Source organism: Taeniopygia guttata, chromosome Z (genome assembly GCF_048771995.1).
Source record: "Taeniopygia guttata chromosome Z, bTaeGut7.mat, whole genome shotgun sequence".
In the NCBI taxonomy this organism is placed as follows: domain Eukaryota; kingdom Metazoa; phylum Chordata; class Aves; order Passeriformes; family Estrildidae; genus Taeniopygia; species Taeniopygia guttata.
The window spans coordinates 11,251,185-11,269,950 of NC_133063.1; the positions used below are offsets into that span (position 1 = coordinate 11,251,185).

General features: G+C 36.3%; 1 long non-coding RNA gene across 1 annotated transcript; it reads left to right on the forward strand.

The window, feature by feature from the left end:
• Positions 1-4,960: 4,960 nt before the first annotated feature.
• LOC140681754 (uncharacterized) lies at positions 4,961-16,836 on the forward strand. The gene is made up of 3 exons (XR_012052890.1): positions 4,961-5,204; positions 10,193-10,261; positions 16,279-16,836. It is a non-coding gene; the product is annotated as an uncharacterized lncRNA (long non-coding RNA).
• Positions 16,837-18,766: the final 1,930 nt, after the last annotated feature.

An 18,766-nucleotide genomic window follows, 5' to 3' on the forward strand; every position in this document is an offset into this window, starting at 1 on the left:
TAAATTTCTGTATCAACAATAAATTTAACTGTAAGTCCTAGCAACATAGTGATATAGACACAGAAATCAAAAAGAATGGTTTGTATCTGAGAGTCCACTAGGGAATTTTCTCTTTCTATACTGAGAATATGATACAATCTATACTTGTATATGATTCATATAATATCTCTGCACTAGTATCTCTACATATAAAAAACCCAAAAGCGTGGTCTGTAGATGACATTCAGAGGAAGGAAAACCACTTCTGCAGTCTGAATTCTTTAGAAACCACTCTGGTTTTTTTTCATGTCTCTCATCTTCTTAACAAGTGCAGGTTGAGAAGGAAAATGCTCTTGTTAAAAACGCTACAAACTTCTCACTTTCATGTGTTATGTTTGATGTGAAGAAACAGTTAAGTACCACGTCAGATTGTACAAAAAGTCAGGTTACTCTCAGAAGATTTTAAGTATGATGTTATATAATGAATCCAAGTAGTAAGAAAAGAGAGCCTCTTGGTCCCATGTTATCACTGTTTCAATCTGTCGATGTGACATTTGTGAATCTGATGTTTTCACTCACTAGCTTGCTTCATGCCTTTGTTAATTTTATTTTCCCTCTGATAATCCTGTTCATCTTAAACCCATGTGATAATGCTTCTTAAGGAAAATATTCTCTTTTTGTTCATGTGTAGCCTCAAGAGATTATAGAAACACTCCAGAGACTACATGCCAGACTTCTTTCTCTTCTTCAGCTGTACATACAACAAATGACTGGAAGTGGCCTTTTTTCTTAGAAAAGCATTGGAGTCTATGTGGGTAACAATGGACTTAGACACACTGCTGCCACTCCAGAGCGATTTCCCCTTGTCCCACAATTGTTGATTAAGAGGTTTTTCCCTCCTGTTCATTCCCATGGGCAGATCTCAGAAAGTTTCTGTCTATAGCAGTAATGAACTACCTGAAGCTCTTTCACTTTCCCATCCATTGCAGTTAGTTATACGCTCAATTTTTCTATAGGTTGCTGATGATACCTCCTGAAATAAGGAAATCACAGTCATTAGTTCAGTCCTACGAGTAACTGCTGATTAAAACCTCAGTTTAGCCAAAGGCTAATGTCTTGATTTCACCATCCTTGCTTAGTTTAAATGTTTCATTCTTCAACTATCATTATGGTCCTTATTGTCTCTCCTCAAAAAGCTGTTATGCGTTCTAAGCATAAATGAATAATCCTAGTTAAACTTTTAAAATTAAAATGTTTAGAGTTGATCCTAAAGAAAGCTGACCTCCTTGTTTATTCCTGTTCTACAGACTACACCTCTCAATATCAAGCTGAGAATTATGGTGCGTTATATGGAATGCTTTCCATTTATATTTTTTTTTTTCATCCAATTGAATCCTTTAGATCATAAGCAAAATATGATCCTTTGAGAAGCAGGTACTTCTTAGAAAGGTACTTAAATGTTTGGACAAAGGTTGATTTGTTTTTAGAAGGCTGCACACACACAATTTTTTTTACTCGTTCTCTTTTCAAGTATCCCTGATTCAGCTGAAGCCACAGTCCTAAAATATCCATGACTGCATATGACAAATGGTAGTTTTCCTGAAGTGCAGTAGAGTGTCTCATTGGAATTTCAGTCAGGACTATTAATGGTTATTAAAGTACTTAGGTAAAGGAAAAAAGAAATACTACTACAGATGTCAATAGTTTTTATTTAAATTCAAGGATGACTGAAAGTCCAAGGGCAGTCTGCAATTCAGTAAAAAGATTACTAAATCTGAGATACCAAAAGAGAGACAGGTTACTGGAATAGGAGGTGTTTTTCTTGGAAATGGTACAGTGTATATGTTTGCCTATCTGTCTATTTATAACATGAAACATGACCCAAGCACATTTTTCCTATGCAACATTTTATTAAGTGTTGCACGGCTTTTCAATACTTAGGTAATGGTGAAATACACTTGAAAGTTGCTATTATGAACTGACCCAGTTTTCTCTCAAACTTGTCAAAACCCCTTTAGTAACAATAATGATAATTAATTAACCAGTTTATTGTTCCATCAGGTTTTGGATCTGAGTTGAAAAGAGAATGGTGGGGATTAATTTTTGTTTCACTGAAAGTGCATTTCTGTAGCTCTCCAAGCTATTTTTTCAGAGTTCGATGCAGAAGCGATGTCTGTTCTAAACTTTTGCTAAATTTATGTCTTAGTACATTTCTGAAGCATTCACTAGAGAAATGGGAGCTCTGATGTTCTTGTCTGTGACCATTTTACCACTCAAAGGTTATGGGAAAGAACATTAAAATGGGATAAAGAGCAACTGAATTTGCAAAGAAATCAAAAGAATTTCCCTCAGTATAGCTGATTAAGTACAGCATCAGGCAGAAAGTTAAGTAAACATACAGTCTTAGAAGAAAAAAGACCCTACACTAGGGGAAAAGACTCCTTTGGTTCCTATAAAAAGAATTTCTAGATGGCAAGTCTAATTCTCTCAAGAACTTTGTTACAAGCTTTGCTGCAATTTTTGTGCTCAACATTTGGAGCTTATCCTGTCAAGTAGAAAGTACAATGACATGCAGCATGAGAGAAACATTTCAGTTTCTATGACAAATGCCACTTGAACATGGGCTTTGCTTTTAATTTAGAACATTGTAAACACACTAGGGGAAACTAGTTTTGATCATTTGCCAAATATTGCACAAGTATTTAGACTAATAAATGCCTTCTATAACAGGAAATGTACTGTATATTTTATGTGTTCCCACAATTTTTAAGAGAAGACTCATCCCTTCTGTTTCACAGATGTTTACAGAGAAGAAGACCCTAAACTAGATAAAATAGCATATCGTATTATCCAAAAAACATTTCAATAATCAGCTAAAGGATTAGGGAACATTAAGAGTACTTTATAAATAAGAGTACATTTTAACTAGAGGATTTTGCCCACTTAATAATCCTTCAGACCCCAGGTTAAAATCTTGTCTTACTGAATAAAATGAGATGTATAGTTAAGAAAATAATCGTAGGGTCTATCATCTCATTATTTTCATTGTGAAAATTACAAAGGCACATTCCAGGTGTAAGGAAAACCAACTGGTCTAATTTCCTATGCCATCATTACAACATGTGGATCAGACCTATGAATGTACACTGAACACTGTATTCTATCTCATATTGCTGTTACCAGCGATATGATATGGATGTAGAGCTAAGGGTTTTGTTTTCTAAACTTTGCACTGTACTCTCATTTTTGTATCCAAAATGTCTCAGGAAGGAAGTGAGCCCAAACAACCTCTGTGCCTTCTAAGCTCGACAAAAGCTCTCTTATTCACATTCCCTTGCTTTTTATCTTGAAGGGCTGATAGTATGGAAAAATCAAAAATAATTCTAAACATAAGAAGAATGGTTCTACTTGTAACCCTCCAAATTGTGGGGAGGGGTGGGTGGATCTGGCAATGTAGGTGTGTGTGGTGCATATTAGATCAAGGAATATATTGTTTTCTTTATTTGTGTTTTCACACAACAAAGATGTTCTGTGGTTAACAGAGGTAACTTCAGCTAAATTCTGCAGAAATTTGGTGTGACTTTGGGGAAGTTATAGAACAGTATGCAGACTGCTTAGCAAGTTCTTGGGATGCATTAGTAATAATGTCTTGGTGCAGAGAGCAAATTCATTCTCACCAAGAAGTTTGAGAATGTTGAGAGTGCAAAGTAAAAGGACTATGAACCATGACATGAGGGCTGATCTTTTTTTTTAAAAAAGATGGTGCAATGTTACATGGAATCAGCAAACTGGAAAAAAAAAAAGGCAGAAATCAGGACATCAAGCCAAAGAAGTAGAAGGTTTAGTAAAACTGCTAAACCAGCAATACTAAGGACAGAAAGTAGGGAAATGTGGAAGGGAGCAATCTGCTTAATGATGGATTTCACTGGCATCAAACCTAAGGAAAACATACCAAAGGTGGAAACTAGGTTCAGGTATGTAAACACATATAGAGATCTGAGGTAGAAAATGAGTGAAATACATCACCAGGAACAAGAACATCAGCACTGTAAGTCTGAGAAGGAACTTGCTGCTCTGTTTCAAGAAAAGGAAGAGAAAATATTGATAGATAATGCACAAAATTCATGGGTTTCATATTTTTTGATTAGTGTTCACTAATAACATTAAGATAAGCATGAGGTCAAGACAATATCTGTACAGGACAACATGAGAATAATTCACTGAACTCGATACTTCCAAATTGGCAGCCACCAAGTATTTCACCTGTTAATACAACTTCAAACTAATGTTTGTTGAGATCCTTGCTCAAACAATCATCTGAAAATATCTCAGAATTTGCGGTAGCTATTCTTGAGTAATGGGGTGAAACCCTAGGGAGAAAAAAAAAAATTCTTCTTTTAAAAATGGGAGGCACGCTGAAAAATTATGAATCAATCTACTTGCCAACACTACCAAGTTAGTGAGGAAATGGGTGAAAGTACACAGGAGTTCATAATGGACAAATGAATCTCTCTTACTCTATTACAGATGGCTATGAAGAAGGGAAGAATAAATAGATGGTATATATCTTGAATACTGTAAGGGTCTTTTTTCTCATGACAGTTGCATTCTAGGCCAGGGATGTGTGCACAAGATGAAATTGCTAAGATGGGGATGGCAAAAACACGTACATGAAAACTCATTGTGAGTTACCCATTTTTTAATCTAAATAAAACCTGCAACTACATCAGTAAAATTACAAATTGTAATAATGTGCTTATAAAATTTGGAGACAATCTGAGGCCATAAGAGACTGTGTAAAGTGAAAGAGGTTTAAGACTGAAAATGGTGTTGGCAAAATTGGAAAAAGGATATGTGCCGATACGCTCTTCTCCCCGATGCCTTTCCCCTGCCCCGGCTAGCTCTGGGGAGAAGGGGCGCGGGCAGATTTCCAGCGCTTCCCGCTGAACCCTCACAGGGCTTTGGGAAGCACTATCGGAGTTCGGAGAGCAGTCAGCAACCCCACGGCGATTTAATGAAGAGAGTCTTTCTCCGGGGGGAGAATTCTGTTTATTGTAATCCAACAGGGAATACAATAACTTGAAGGGGACCAGGCGTGCCGCACCTGCGTTGGCCGGAGCGGCGCGGGCAGGGCGGAACGCGCTGGAGCCAGCCAGGAGAAAGCACGGAGCGCGCCGTGCGAACGACCTAAATACGGAACGGGGGAAAACCGAACAGCCAATGGGGTAAAGCCACGGGGGGTTTGAGGGTAGTGGGATACGGGGGTACATCCAATGAAGGACAGACAGGGGAAGGGTCCCAGGTCCTCTGCCTATCACCCGGCGTCCCGGGTGGAAGATTCCAGGTGGGGGGGAAGGGGCACTGAGTGACAGACAGGCATTGGGGGTAAACAGGGGGGATGACTTAGCATTTTTGGGGACAACGGACCCGTGGGGAAAGACGGGAAAACCCGGGGAAAACAGTTACAGAACCGGGGTACATGGAACAAACCTATACATAATACAAATGTAATAAAACATAAAAAACACAACTCCACAGATATGCAAGTGAATGGACGATACTCAACAGAAAACACAAGGTGTTTTATTCAAACGAGTATGTTCAATTGCACAATTGTGTGATGAGCATGAACTGCCTCACAAGCCTCCATGAGTGTGACCTATGACTTGACTTACCAGTTGATCATCAGTTAATAAGATCATGATGTTGGAAGAAAAGCATATTGGGACATACAAACAGGAACAGTTTAAAAGATGTAGAAAAAAAAATCTGCATTATTATGGCTTTGGGTTTTTTCAGTTTTGGACAGTACTTTCAATAAGAATACAAAGCAAAATCCAAACAATAGGAGAGAACCCAGAATAGGGCCATGAAATGCTCACCAAATGCAGGACCTACACAAAAAGATGCGAAAACTAAGGTTAATTATCCTGAAAAACAAAAAAAAGACTAAGGAGTAATACAGACAACAATGTTCATGTACATAAAATGTTACTGCAAAGATAAAGATAATCAGTGTCTATTCAATGGCGATAAGATGGGAAGCAACAGGCTTCAACAAAAGCTAGAAAAGTTAGAACTGCTCAATAAGAACAACTCACATTAAGAATGTGTTGAAAAGTGCTGGACCAGATAATTTGTGAAGGCTATGAAGTGTCGCTTGCTGGACATATTTAAAGGCATCTTAGATAAGGATTTGTCAGGATGTTAGTTTTTTGGAAAAGGGGATAAATTGTCTGTTTCTTGAACCTTCTTTAGACCAACCTTTGTGCAGTTCTTTAATCTGTCTTTGCTCTAGTTGCTTATCTCAACTAAACTTCTCTGCCTCAGAATGAATGTAAAAAAAATCAGTATTTGCAATGGAACAGTGCTAATCAGATTGCTGTTTTATAAGTACAATTAAGAATCAATGTTTAGATAATTTTCAAGGAACTCATGCAGTTATCTACAGCTATACAAATTATGTGTACTTGGATTTACCACTGCCAGCAATGGCGTATACTCACAGAATCACTGGACATCTCAAGCTGGAAGAGACACATAAGGATCATGCAGCCCAACTCCTTGCTCACCACAGAATTACATAAAAATTAATGTATGACCAAATTATACATAGTAGTGGAGATGCCACGGAATGTAGAAAAAGGAATATTCCCAGTCCTTACTAAGATGGGCAAGATGGTTGTATGGTTGACTGTCTTACACTAAGTGTTAGCATTTTACTTTTATCCCCACCTTCTGTTCATCAATTTTTAATTGTTTTTTTTTCAGTTTATCACTACTGTTATAAGTAAAAACTTACAGAGTGAAATTTAATATAATTGGATGGCATGTTATTTTTTTATAGCATATAAAAATACATACAGAGCCATTATGATTTGCTCTGGGTCTGACTTTGGACACTACTGAAAATTTACTGTTCTCTTATAATACAAGAAAATGCAAGAGAGTAGTTCAGCTATCTCTGCTCTCTGAATGCTTTTTGAATTGTGGCTTTATTCTACATGTTTTTTATAATCACACTTTTTGAAGGGAATATTTGATTTATAAGTTATTTTCATTATCTTTAAGATTTGCTATTACGCTGTATCTGACTCCTACCTAATGAAACACTTATCTCACCTCATCAATTCTTGTTTGAAATGTTAAATCATTGCTATTTTTTATTGCATAACAAGAAGAAATAAATTAATAGGAAAACCCAATCACTTTTAAAAACTTTTGCTTATTGGATGAAAATTTGCCTACAAATCTAAGAAGGAACTTGATTTACTTAAAAATTTAGATAAACAGAAAGCTGTAATAACTTATATTTATAATGTGAAAAATCTGTACAGTCCAAAGAAGATGGTTTCAAAACATTAGTTAGCCTGTAGTAGTAGAAATTCATAGGAATTACTTTGGAAAACACCATTCTTAAGATGAGGCATTTATAATACCTTTGGCTAGACATAATTTTTTTTATTTATGACCCTTTTCCTTACTTTTAGTTCAAATAATGAAGCACAGACACCAGCATTGGAAAAATCCAGTAAAGTCACATCTACCACCAATGCAAAAGGACACACTCTTCACTATTTTTCCAGGATAATATAAAAATTTTCAAATTTTTGGATTGTTCATATTGTAGAAATGCCCTTACTTGTTTTCATTTACATGAATCTGATTTCTCCCAATACAACTTAAATACAAGTTTTCTATTTCCAGCTGTACCATGTACCACTGTAAATACAGATCTGCCTAGACTCAGTATCCTTCCTTTCTTTTTTGAGCCACCCCTGCTCAGTTACCTCATTTTTTAAGGAATGTGGGTTTCTCAGACTGAGGACCTAAAAATTTCTAAAATTAAGACCTTCTTATGTACTTGAATTAAGCAGATAAAATCCACAGTCACTTCCAAATGCAAACAATTGGAATTGCATTATGTCTTTCTAGTAACACAGTTAATGAGAAAATACATCTAAATTAACTTCAAGGCCGAGGAGGCAGAAGAACTATTCATATTTCAGATTGAAATGATACACAAAAAGCTGAGAAAAATTTTTTTCCCAGGTTGAAATAAAGTAAAATCTTGCTCAATGTAGTCATAAGGGATATAGCCATTCAGTTCAGTGGTACCAGGATTTTTACTGTGTTAATACTTGAAACATATTAAATACTTTTAATTTCAGCTGAAAACACTGTGGAGGTGTTATTTTGCAGAGAGCTGAATACATAAAAATGTTATCTTTTATGAATTATCCAAAAACAATCCAGTTTCAGTTGTCTGATTTAATTTAAAACCTCAAATTAAAAAATTTACAGTATTTTGTAGTAAAAGTTTCTGATGTATACAAAAACTGAATATATATTCTTTCTGTTTAGTCAGTTAAAAGACAGCACTCTTTTTTTTTTTCTTTTCTTTTTTTTCTTTTCCTTCTCTTCCAATAATGTTTTGTTGTTTGTCTGCCAAGTCTTGTAAAAGGAATTACTTTCTTTGGAAATCTTTGGAAACTCCTACATGTATGAAAGAAAATAATTCAGTAGCATTGTAGCATAACAAAAGTAATAGCCAGCAATGCTAGGGCATAACTGGGGAATTGAATCTGAGCACACTATGAAACCATTTAGGGGAAAAAAGGATTAGCAAAATGCATATAATTTAGCTTGTGTAATTTGTCATGAAGTAGAGAAAAACAAATAGGTTGGAGGTGAAAGTTCAATTTTATGAAAAGTTGTTCCCGTATCTTTAGTGCTTATTAGAAAGGAAAATTGAAGGTCTTACAGTCAGTTTTGGCATTTTCCTGGGAGAAGGTGAGAAATTTTCTTTCCCTTTGTAACAAGTGTCTTGCAGCAGTTTTGGGAATTGTTGAGATCATGACTGCATTTACTTTCCATTTGGCCTCGTGGAAACCTTGTTACTGTGATTCCTGCACATAAGGTATCCTTAGAAAGGCAGAATAAAGAAAGGTCACCCTACAAATTACCTGAGAAATTTCACAGGTCCTTTATGACTGACAAGCTCAGTGCCCCAGATAATTAATTGATCTTACACTGTATTTATTGAAAACTTGTATGGATACATTTGGACAACAGAAATGGAGAGTTAGAGTGAGTTTGCTAATTATTTTTCCTCCATCCTTGATGTCTCTCATATAGTTGGCTATGCCACCTTGAACAAAAGGTTTTTTCCCTTTTTATGTCTAAGCTCACGCAACCTTTCTGTGTGAGAACATGCTTGAACTGACGCTAACATGTCATACAATGTTATTCATATTATTTTTGATAATCTTGCATAGCTTGAATGAATAACTTACCTTAGAGCAGTACTTTGTACCACCAAATGGCAAAAATCCCGTAAATGCGTAGTCAGAACCTTGTTTTGGTCCTTATAGTCAATATATAGAAAATGTAGCTTTAAAAGTGCTTTCAAACATATTTAGCAGATATTTCCATGGATTTAATTACTTCTGTGATACTGCCTTAATATTGCCATATGGCACCACTTTTCTTTAAGACACATTTGTGTTTTAACATGGCTTATTTCTAAATTTTAGGTCCTTCAAGATAGAAATACTACAACTTGGCCTGTCTGCATGACTTTTGACAGAAGGATGAAAAGCCAGCAAAAGGCACATCCTTGGCACTCCAGCGATGTCACTGATAAAGTGTAGTACTCTGTAAAAAGACATAGAGATGATAAAAGGGCTAGCTGGCATTTCTTTCAACACAATTAATTTCCTCCAAAAATCTCAGAAATTACCGGGCCATTTGGGTTTAAACTTAGACAGAGCCTGTGGCAGGTATTCACCATACCAAATCTTAGTTTGAATGGCTACACTTATTACAAGAGTAAAATGTTTCATAGTGTGAACAGGGCGACAAATGTAGGCATTGGCTAGCATTGGTATATAGCATGAAATAGTTTTCTGCTTTTGCTCTGCAAATATGGAAAAGAAACAGTGTGTCTGTATCAATAGCTCTGTGCCAAAGTCAGCCTCCAAGTAGTCAAATGTCTCTCATCTACTCTACATCCCACACACAAGTGTGTGTGGGAATGCTTGTAAATTTAATGAAGTGCTGACTGAAAGAAGTTTATGCCTGGCTTCCAATTAAATACTAATAAGATAAGCTTCGGCAGCATAAACTCCTTGTTATTATGAAGATGGATTATGTTAGCTATCAGCAACGTCTGACCTCCCAGCTTTAAAACATTGCCAATATTTTTTTTCAGTGGGACTCTCCATCGATTCCAACGAGGTTTGGACTGGTGTCTTAGATGTACAGCTGTTGCTGTTACAGGGTAAGTACAAGAAGTGGTTTATAAATCTATCTTGTACAAAAATCTAACCTGGAGGTTGAACAGAAACAAGAGGATAGCTGGACCTTTTTATTAGATACCCCAGGTCATATGTAGCTGGTGGTTCTCCATCTATTCAGATCAAATTGCACATTCCACATGGCTCCAAGATTAGGAAAGATCTGGTCATTTAGAAAAGGTACAGAAGAAAAAGGGTTTACATTCTCCATCTCCACCTGCACCCTTTATGAGGCCTGCCTGTATGACATATCTTTAATATAAGCACTTTGGCCTTTGTTACTCTGTACAAATATGATAGCAGTATCATGATAGAGAATATTTCAAAACACAACTTTTAGGACACCTAGGTGCACTTCTGGGCTCTATACAATTTTGGAACCTCCATGAGGAAAGGTGGGCATTTTAAGACTGGGATAGCCAAAAAAGCAATGTAAGTAGCAAACAATCTAAGGTAGCCAATAGGGAAATACTGAGGAAAAAATACATTTCAAATACTTTATCCTAGCCACAAAGCTGTTTAATCCTGTTAAGAAGAAACAAATTGCTTTGCCACTTATTGGGATTTGAACAAATATATTCAGAAGGCTGCACCATCTCCTTAAATTTCTTTTTTTTCAAAATTGCTGTCTTCAAATGGTTGCAATTATCTGTTTCTTACCTTTGTTGCTAGTTTTCTATTAGTAAAAGTGTAACAGCTGGTTACATTCTATGGTGGAAATGAGAATGTAGCTCACTTGGTGCCACTGAGCATCTTGTAAGTGCATTTTTACTCGAAGACATACTGTATCTGACAAGTCTGACAGACCACATAATACAGCTAGTAAGAAGTTTCAGCCAACACATGTAATTGAAGACTTGGATACAGTAAAAATGACTAAAAAGACATGCAAAAGCTGATCTAAGAAAAATGTCATTTTGTGAACATACCAACATTAATTTGAATAAATCTTTAAATGGGGCTTCAATTAACTTTTCCAGTAATGAATAAAGAGTATATGTACCAACTCTTAATTAAAATGTATTTATTTTCTAATAATTAAATTTAAAAAACCTATCATCTTTACTTCTAGTTCACTATTGTGTCTATTTTGTGTACTTTTGTTTTTGTATATATAATAGTTCAAGGTAGGTTATATGCTACACTTGTACATGTATTTTACATACAACTGTAAAAACAACACTCTGTATTTGAAAATTTCCTCCAATAGCCTTCAGTAATAAAACACTTACTCTTTGCATATCCCTATGTACTTTTTCCTTTTAGCTTGTTATCTAAGCTTTATTATTTGAACAATTATTTTCTTTTCTAGTCAGTTTTAAATAAAATATTTGATTGTGTTATGAAGTTCTAAATGAATTTGTGACATCAATCACTTCCATGACAACAGACTGACACTTTTAAACACAGGATTATGATGAATCCAACACAGGATTGAGTAAAAGGGAAACAAGACCATGAGCAAGCAAGATTTCATTAGACTCATTAGAGTCTAGATTTCATTAGAGTTCATTAGACTGTGCAAAAAGTAGAGAAAGTAATATAAATGCTGAATACACTTCCACTTTTTAGCATTAAAATTCTGGGTGATGGACCATATAGTGGTTCTTTATTTCAGATATTTACAATATTTGATGTAACCTCTGTGGAACTCAGACATTGCCAAAAATTTCAAACATATTCATTAGTCTTATTTGTGTGTACTTAAAACATGGTGGTTTTCATGACTTCTCACAGTGCTCCATAGGCTCAGTAGAGGTAGTAGGCTCTCATCACCTCTGAAAAATCATGCTGGGAACATTTCAGGCTTAATTTTGAAAAACTGGAACACAGGCAACTGTTTGGAAATATGGCTGTAGATTATTTTGTCTTAGTAAGTTTATGTTAAGAAATTATACATGTTTAACTTAATGAATCAAAAAAGCACTTATTTAAAAAAAACTTTTTAGTTCAGCACAATCCAATTTACATAATGAGGAAAAAAAAGGTCTGTCTTCTGTAAATGGCACTCTCTGTAGCTGAATTCTGTTGTTATGAAGCACCTTGAGTATACTGCAGATACACACATGGATGTAGATTTCTGTTGGGTCAAACTCTTACTCTTTGTTTTCCAGACTAAAGAGCTACAAGTTGCATAAGAAATTTAAGTAAAAATCTCATTCCAGGGTCAAAGCAGACTTCAGTGGTTCCATCTTGCTCCAACCTCATCCTACAGTTCATACAACTGAAACTATACTGACAAGGCTCATAGTAACACTGAGGAACCAGCTGTGCTGATATCAAAACTACAAAGAAAATGACAAAAGTTTTATTCTGTGGTGAAGCTATGGTATTATAAGTTTCTGTGCAGTGGCAACTGGAAGGATTGTGTAGTCCTGTTCTGCTCAAGATGCACAAATTCAGAGAAGTATGACATATTCCTTGTGAACTTTGCTGGCAGAGGGTGCCCAGACGAGATAGTAGAAAGATGCTGAGGACATTCAATACCTCCATTGCAAAAAATATCAATATAAAGTCATAATTAGAGCCTGATTGATACATGGATTAAGAATAGTATGTAGAACTGTCCCAATATACCCAATTGTATTAAATATATATTCCAGTTTTCACAGTTTACTAGCTCTTCTGAACATCTTGAGAAACTTTTTTTCACTAAGTAGTTTTAATATACTGTTTCAGAATATGGATATGCCCCATTCTTGTCCAAGCTTCTTTCACCTATTGTTAGACTTCATCTTCCACAGGATAATGGCATGTCTGAAGGACTTCAATGAAGAGGAGAACCATATTAACTTTTTTTTTCAGATACACTTGTTGAAATAGCACATAAGCTGCAAAGTTTCTGAATGTTAGGGGCCATTTTTGAAGAAGAAGGCTGCGGGCAATATTAGTTCAACATACTAACCAAGTCTAGAAAGTTTGGTCTACTATTTTTTAAGTCTTAGATATAGTATATTGTGTTCTGCTTAGCAGGTAAAACATACTTCACCATGCATAAAGAACAGGATTATAATTTCACCTCCCAGACATAAAATGAGATACACAAAAAGATATACTATCTAGAAAGAAAATGTTAACTATGACTTTGCAAACAGGTGGGGGTTTTTTGTTTTGTTTTGTAGGTATGTTTTCTTTAATTGAGGTTTAATTTTAAGTAATTGCAAAAATTGATTCCTAGATGAGATCCTATTATTTACAGATCCACAAAAACAAATTCCTTATGGAATGCTGTATGAAGCAAAGTGACACAGAGTCCCCAGGCAAGTGCAAAGGAGAGCTGCTTTATTGCAAAAACCAGGCCTTTTCAAGAAATTAGGTGGTTATCAGTTTGCACAGTTTTAAGGCACAACCAATGACCATACACCATGATGTGGACATGTGGCAGTCATGCAGCTCATCTCTCATGTCTCTCCCAGCTCTCCACCCCTATTCCAGCTGAGTCACTCAGAATTAGTTCCCTTCTACTTAGCCTAAGTAACAGGCCTGAACCAGGATTTTGCAAGGGTAAAAGGCCCTTATTTTGTACATGCAACAGAATGCTAAGAAATTAGAAAGTCTAAAAAATGATGTGTTGGAAGTGGCTGTTTGTGGGAAGGGGTGTGGAAGATGGCCCCCCTGCTTTGCCCTGGGAGGCAACAGATGTGTAATTTCCCGCCTCCCCTGTTGTCAATCTTTTGTTATCCCTTCCCCTTGTCCCTGTCCATCATTATGTACGCCTTCCCCCAGTTCTGGAAAGTTCTGAGCTCTTTGTATCTCCATTGGTTCCTTCCCTGAAACCACTCCTTCCCCCTATCCCAGTTGGTTGTTACCCTGTTGCTCTCCCTCTACTCCGCCCCTGAGCCCTTCCCTCATTGGTTGGTTCATACCCTTACCCTCCTTCCCAGTTACTGATATAATCCCTACCCCGCCCCTGGTTCGGGGCTCTCAGAGCTGGCTGTCCTTCTGAGCGGTTGTCTTCCTTCACTACCTACCTCATCTTCCCTTTCCTGAGCCCTCAGGAATAAAGCCTCTTGAGAATCACCCGCCTTGGTGGAAGCCTTTTATTTACAGCTATCCGGCTCTTGGAGGACCTGACCCTGTGGCAAGCCAGAGTGGTCACAGGACCCCAGGGCCTCAGCTGTTCACTGGCATTGGTGAATAACTCTCTATTGAGTCTGTGACCAGGCACATAAATGCATGCTAGCCACCTAGTACACATTTTTGTTTTTCATATACCAATTGCTAGGTTCATTGTTCTTCATTTTAAGGATCCTGCTTTCTTACATAGACAAGTGACTTACAATGGGGTGATTAAATAGAAGAATGATGATGAATCCATTTTGACAAAGGAGAGTCCTTTGAGTATGTAGTTTCCCAGTTCATCTGTTCTTGAATTCATGTGAGATGAGAAGACTGTGATTATTTAACCTTTGGTCTTTCCTGGAAATTTGGGTCATAAAGTCATGCAGATTCTTTTGACATTAGAAGAATTCTATATAGCTTTCATTGAAAATGCTTATTCAACTTATCAGAGTATCTTAATTGTATCAGTATGTAAAGAATAAAGAATGCAGGAAAATATAGTTAAAGCTAGAATGCAAAAGGTAATTTAATCTAATGAAAATGAAGAAAAGATCAAAAAAGATTCCAATGTTTTCCCCATACAGTGTGAAAATCAATTTAGAGTGATTTGTGCACAATGCATCACATTTTTCAAGCAGTAACTATGCAATTGTCTTCTTTTAAAATGCTGTAGTTTTTTGCAAAAAAGTGAACATATATCTATAAAAGTGAACATGTATCTATAGTACACTGACTGTAAGCTTGTCGCTGTAGGCCCTCAACTGGGGTATAATTAGTATTGACTCCATGATTGCAGAAGGCTGATCAATTGCTTTATTACATCATCTTATACTATGTTATACTATACTTATTAAGATACTCAGTAACCCTTCTAGCTAGTCCAATACAGCTTTGACCTAATTGGTCAAACAATCCAAACACCATCCAGTGTCCAATTAAGAAATCACCCTTTGGTAAACAAATCTCCATGACACATGCTACATGTGCAGAAGAGCAGGTGCAACAAGTGGAGATAAGAATTGTTTCTCATTCCTTTCTCTGATCTTCTCACAGCCTTCCTGGGAAAATGCCTGGCAAAGTCTGTGCCTGCTCTCTGTGGACAGAGAGCTGCTGCCACAAGCTGAGTTCTGTTTTTAAACAACCCTCACCAAAAAAAAAAAAAAAGAAAAAAAAAAAAAGAAAAAAAAAAACTAGGTAAACAGAAAGGAAATGTAATTATGGTATTCAGAAATGTATCATACATCTTAACTCTTGGCCTGCTCATGGAGCATAATAAAGAATTACAACTAACAAAAACAGGCTATGTAGTATTTTTCATTTTTCTGCTACTTTTTTTACATAACTTGAGCATTAAAGACCAGGCTTCTCTTACCTCCTCACAGTAAGCTGGCTTTCACAACAAATCTATTGCCTTCAAACAGAGCAGAAGTTCTTGGTAACTTCTCTTCACTAGAAATCACACTACATGAGGACAGAAGTATTAAAATGTTTTTCATCTCCTCATTGCAATGGTGATAGAAATTTTTCTTTCATTGACAGTTGTACTGAAATGTCCTTTATTACTTTAATTGACAAGTGTTTAAACAAAATATAATTCAGATGAATTTCCCTTTTTATTTCACCAAATGCTTGCATAGTTGAAAACCCAACTCCCTGCATTTAGATACTGTTGATGGCACAGTTTTTTGCTTTTTGTTGCAAAATGCTTCTTTCTGTGGGCTAAGGCCTAGTTCTATTTTATCCTTCTTGTTATCACAGATTTGACAATATTGTTTGACTGCCTCCTTAGCAGCAGCCCTGATAGCCTTTTGCCAGACATAAAAGTACCCTGATAAAATTGGGAAATCCATATTCTGCTAGAATTACATGTCAAAATACCTTAAATCAAATGCTGATTACATCAGTCATGTTCCCCCTGGTTTCTGTGCTTCTTTTGCAGCTTTCACTGACCCATCTACAATACAGGAGAGCTTGCCCTGCCTGTTGCCAAAGCAAAGATTCTCTCGAGCACAGTTAACATCACAGTCAGCTCTGAAGTTCTCCAGAAGGATACAGATAAGAAAAGGAAGTATTGCTTCAGACAAAGGTTTGCCTAATCACAAAGAAAATAAATTATTTTAACAATCTTAATAGAATGGGGTACATTCACTGTAAGAAAAGTACTTAATGATGCTAGAGTTGGTTTGCAGTTTGCCTGAATGCACAGTTATTTAGCTGGCTCAGTAAATTTTCTGATGTGTTGAACTACTTTAAAAACATGAGAAAGCTGTTTAAAAGTTTTGGTGAAAGGAGATGTATCAGCCTGTACATATTTGGGAGTCGTACCTACATATAAATATATAAATTTTAAAGAATATTCACTGTCTGTAAATTCTGTTTTCAGTATCTGTGTTTATGTATAACTTCATAAAAACAATTGCCTTTATTTCATGTCCTTTAGGGATAAACTGTGCACCCTGCCTCAAAATAAAGCATTCTATAAATTTTATTTAATAAATATCTGCTCAATTCCAGTTTCAAGTACCTAAGGGCCACCCTAGCCTCCGACCTTTCACTATTAAGAGCTGTAGCCCTTGGCTGCTAGTGACAATTTACTCATGGAAGAGGCCTTGCTCGGCATGTTTGTGTTCCTGTAATTGTTTTAGCATTATGTCTTGTTTGTGATCTGAAGAGAATGGGCAGACAATTTTGGAAAGCAGGATTTTAAAAAGTCTCTGTAATTGGCTGACATATGCCATGCACTTTTCCACTATCTTAATCCAATGCAGTTGTCTCTATTTTCAAGATGAAGGAATATTTGCACAAATAAATGGGGCTGACATTATTCAAAGCCAAAATCTGCTCGGTGCTCCAAGACATGAGTGACATATGGGTAGAGTTCTTAATAACATGTGCTGGAGCTGGGTAACAAGGTTCAAGTAAGCAAGCTTGTAAGGATACCCAAGTAGATTAAGTTTAGTAAAAGCAATTCCTGAAGAGAAAAAATAAGTTGTAAAACATCTTGTATCTTGGCATTACAGTCTTAAAGCTACATTGAGAAGAAAGAAAATGGACAATCTAAGGAAACAGCTGCCTGCAAAACATATTGAATAGGCTCAGTGCCAATAAGGGAACATGTGTGCTATATGCTCGCATATAATAAATACATAACAAGGGTAATGTCTTTCTCATTATCAGTTTTAAAATATCAAAAATGTTTTACAAAAAGTTAAAAATCATGATTGGAAAAACAAGTGTACTAACTGCATAACACAATAATCAGAAAAATCCTACTGTTGATAAAAAGCAAATATGTGAAAACTAGAAGAGACAAATGCTTCTGGTGGGTGGTGTGAAATTGAAACAACCTTTGCAAACCAACTTTAGAGGACTGATAGCTGATGGATCTCACTCTCAAATATCACAGTCCCTTTACAGAGACAATTACTTTTCAATTTGCAAGACAAAGGCTTAGCTTGAAAAGCCAAACTTGTTATGACATTTTTCCTCTAAAAAGTGTTCCCTTTTTACTCTACCCATTGACACTGATATGCTTATCCAGAGAAAACGAAAGCATGTTACACCTCATCTACACGCATCAATGTAAGAAAATTAGAGCAACTTAGAACTAGATGAGATTCCTTGCCCATATTCCTGCTTCATTGTACATACTATCTGAACCCTTTCATTGTTCACATTAAAACTGCATATTATATAAATACACATGCAATTATTTTCCTGTCTCATTTCAAATGATTTATTAGTGTTTTTAATAGCACTGGATCCCTAACTGAACATCCACAAGTAGTTTCACACTCTTCGGTTATAAGCACTTAATTTAGATTTGAAGTTTAGAGACCACATGCTTCTGTCATACCTAATTAACAGTGAGGTTGTTCCTCTAGCAAATGAACCATGGCAGGTGCCATGCACCAATAGTAGAATAATAAATGCACATGCAGAATAGTATTATGAAAAAATTTCTCTCCACAAACCACATAAACAGTCTGCCAATTTCTGTACCTCTGCCCCATGCTGTGTAAATTGCAACAGCATTGTCCTGACCCCAAGCCCCAACCACCCCCCTCCAGATTATATTATCAAAGGCCATAATCAATCTACAAAAGGGGCTGCACATTTCACCTGCCAGTTTCAGTCCTGCACACTGTGAGAAGCTGTAACCTGATGTAAATAAGCTTTCCAAGGCAACTTCAAATGTAATATTAATCAGGGTGAAGGACCTTCCAAGTTTTTCCCCTTGGATTAGACAATGAGTGAGGGACTGTATTAGAAGCTGCAGCTGCGTACAGAGAATTTGGTGAGCTAGCCTCTATCTACACTGGTTCTATTTTCATTCACTGCTTCTGTGGACATAAGGGAGGCTGAATCAGGATTTATTATAATAAATTTATTTCACTCATCACCAAGTATCAATATCTGTGGATATC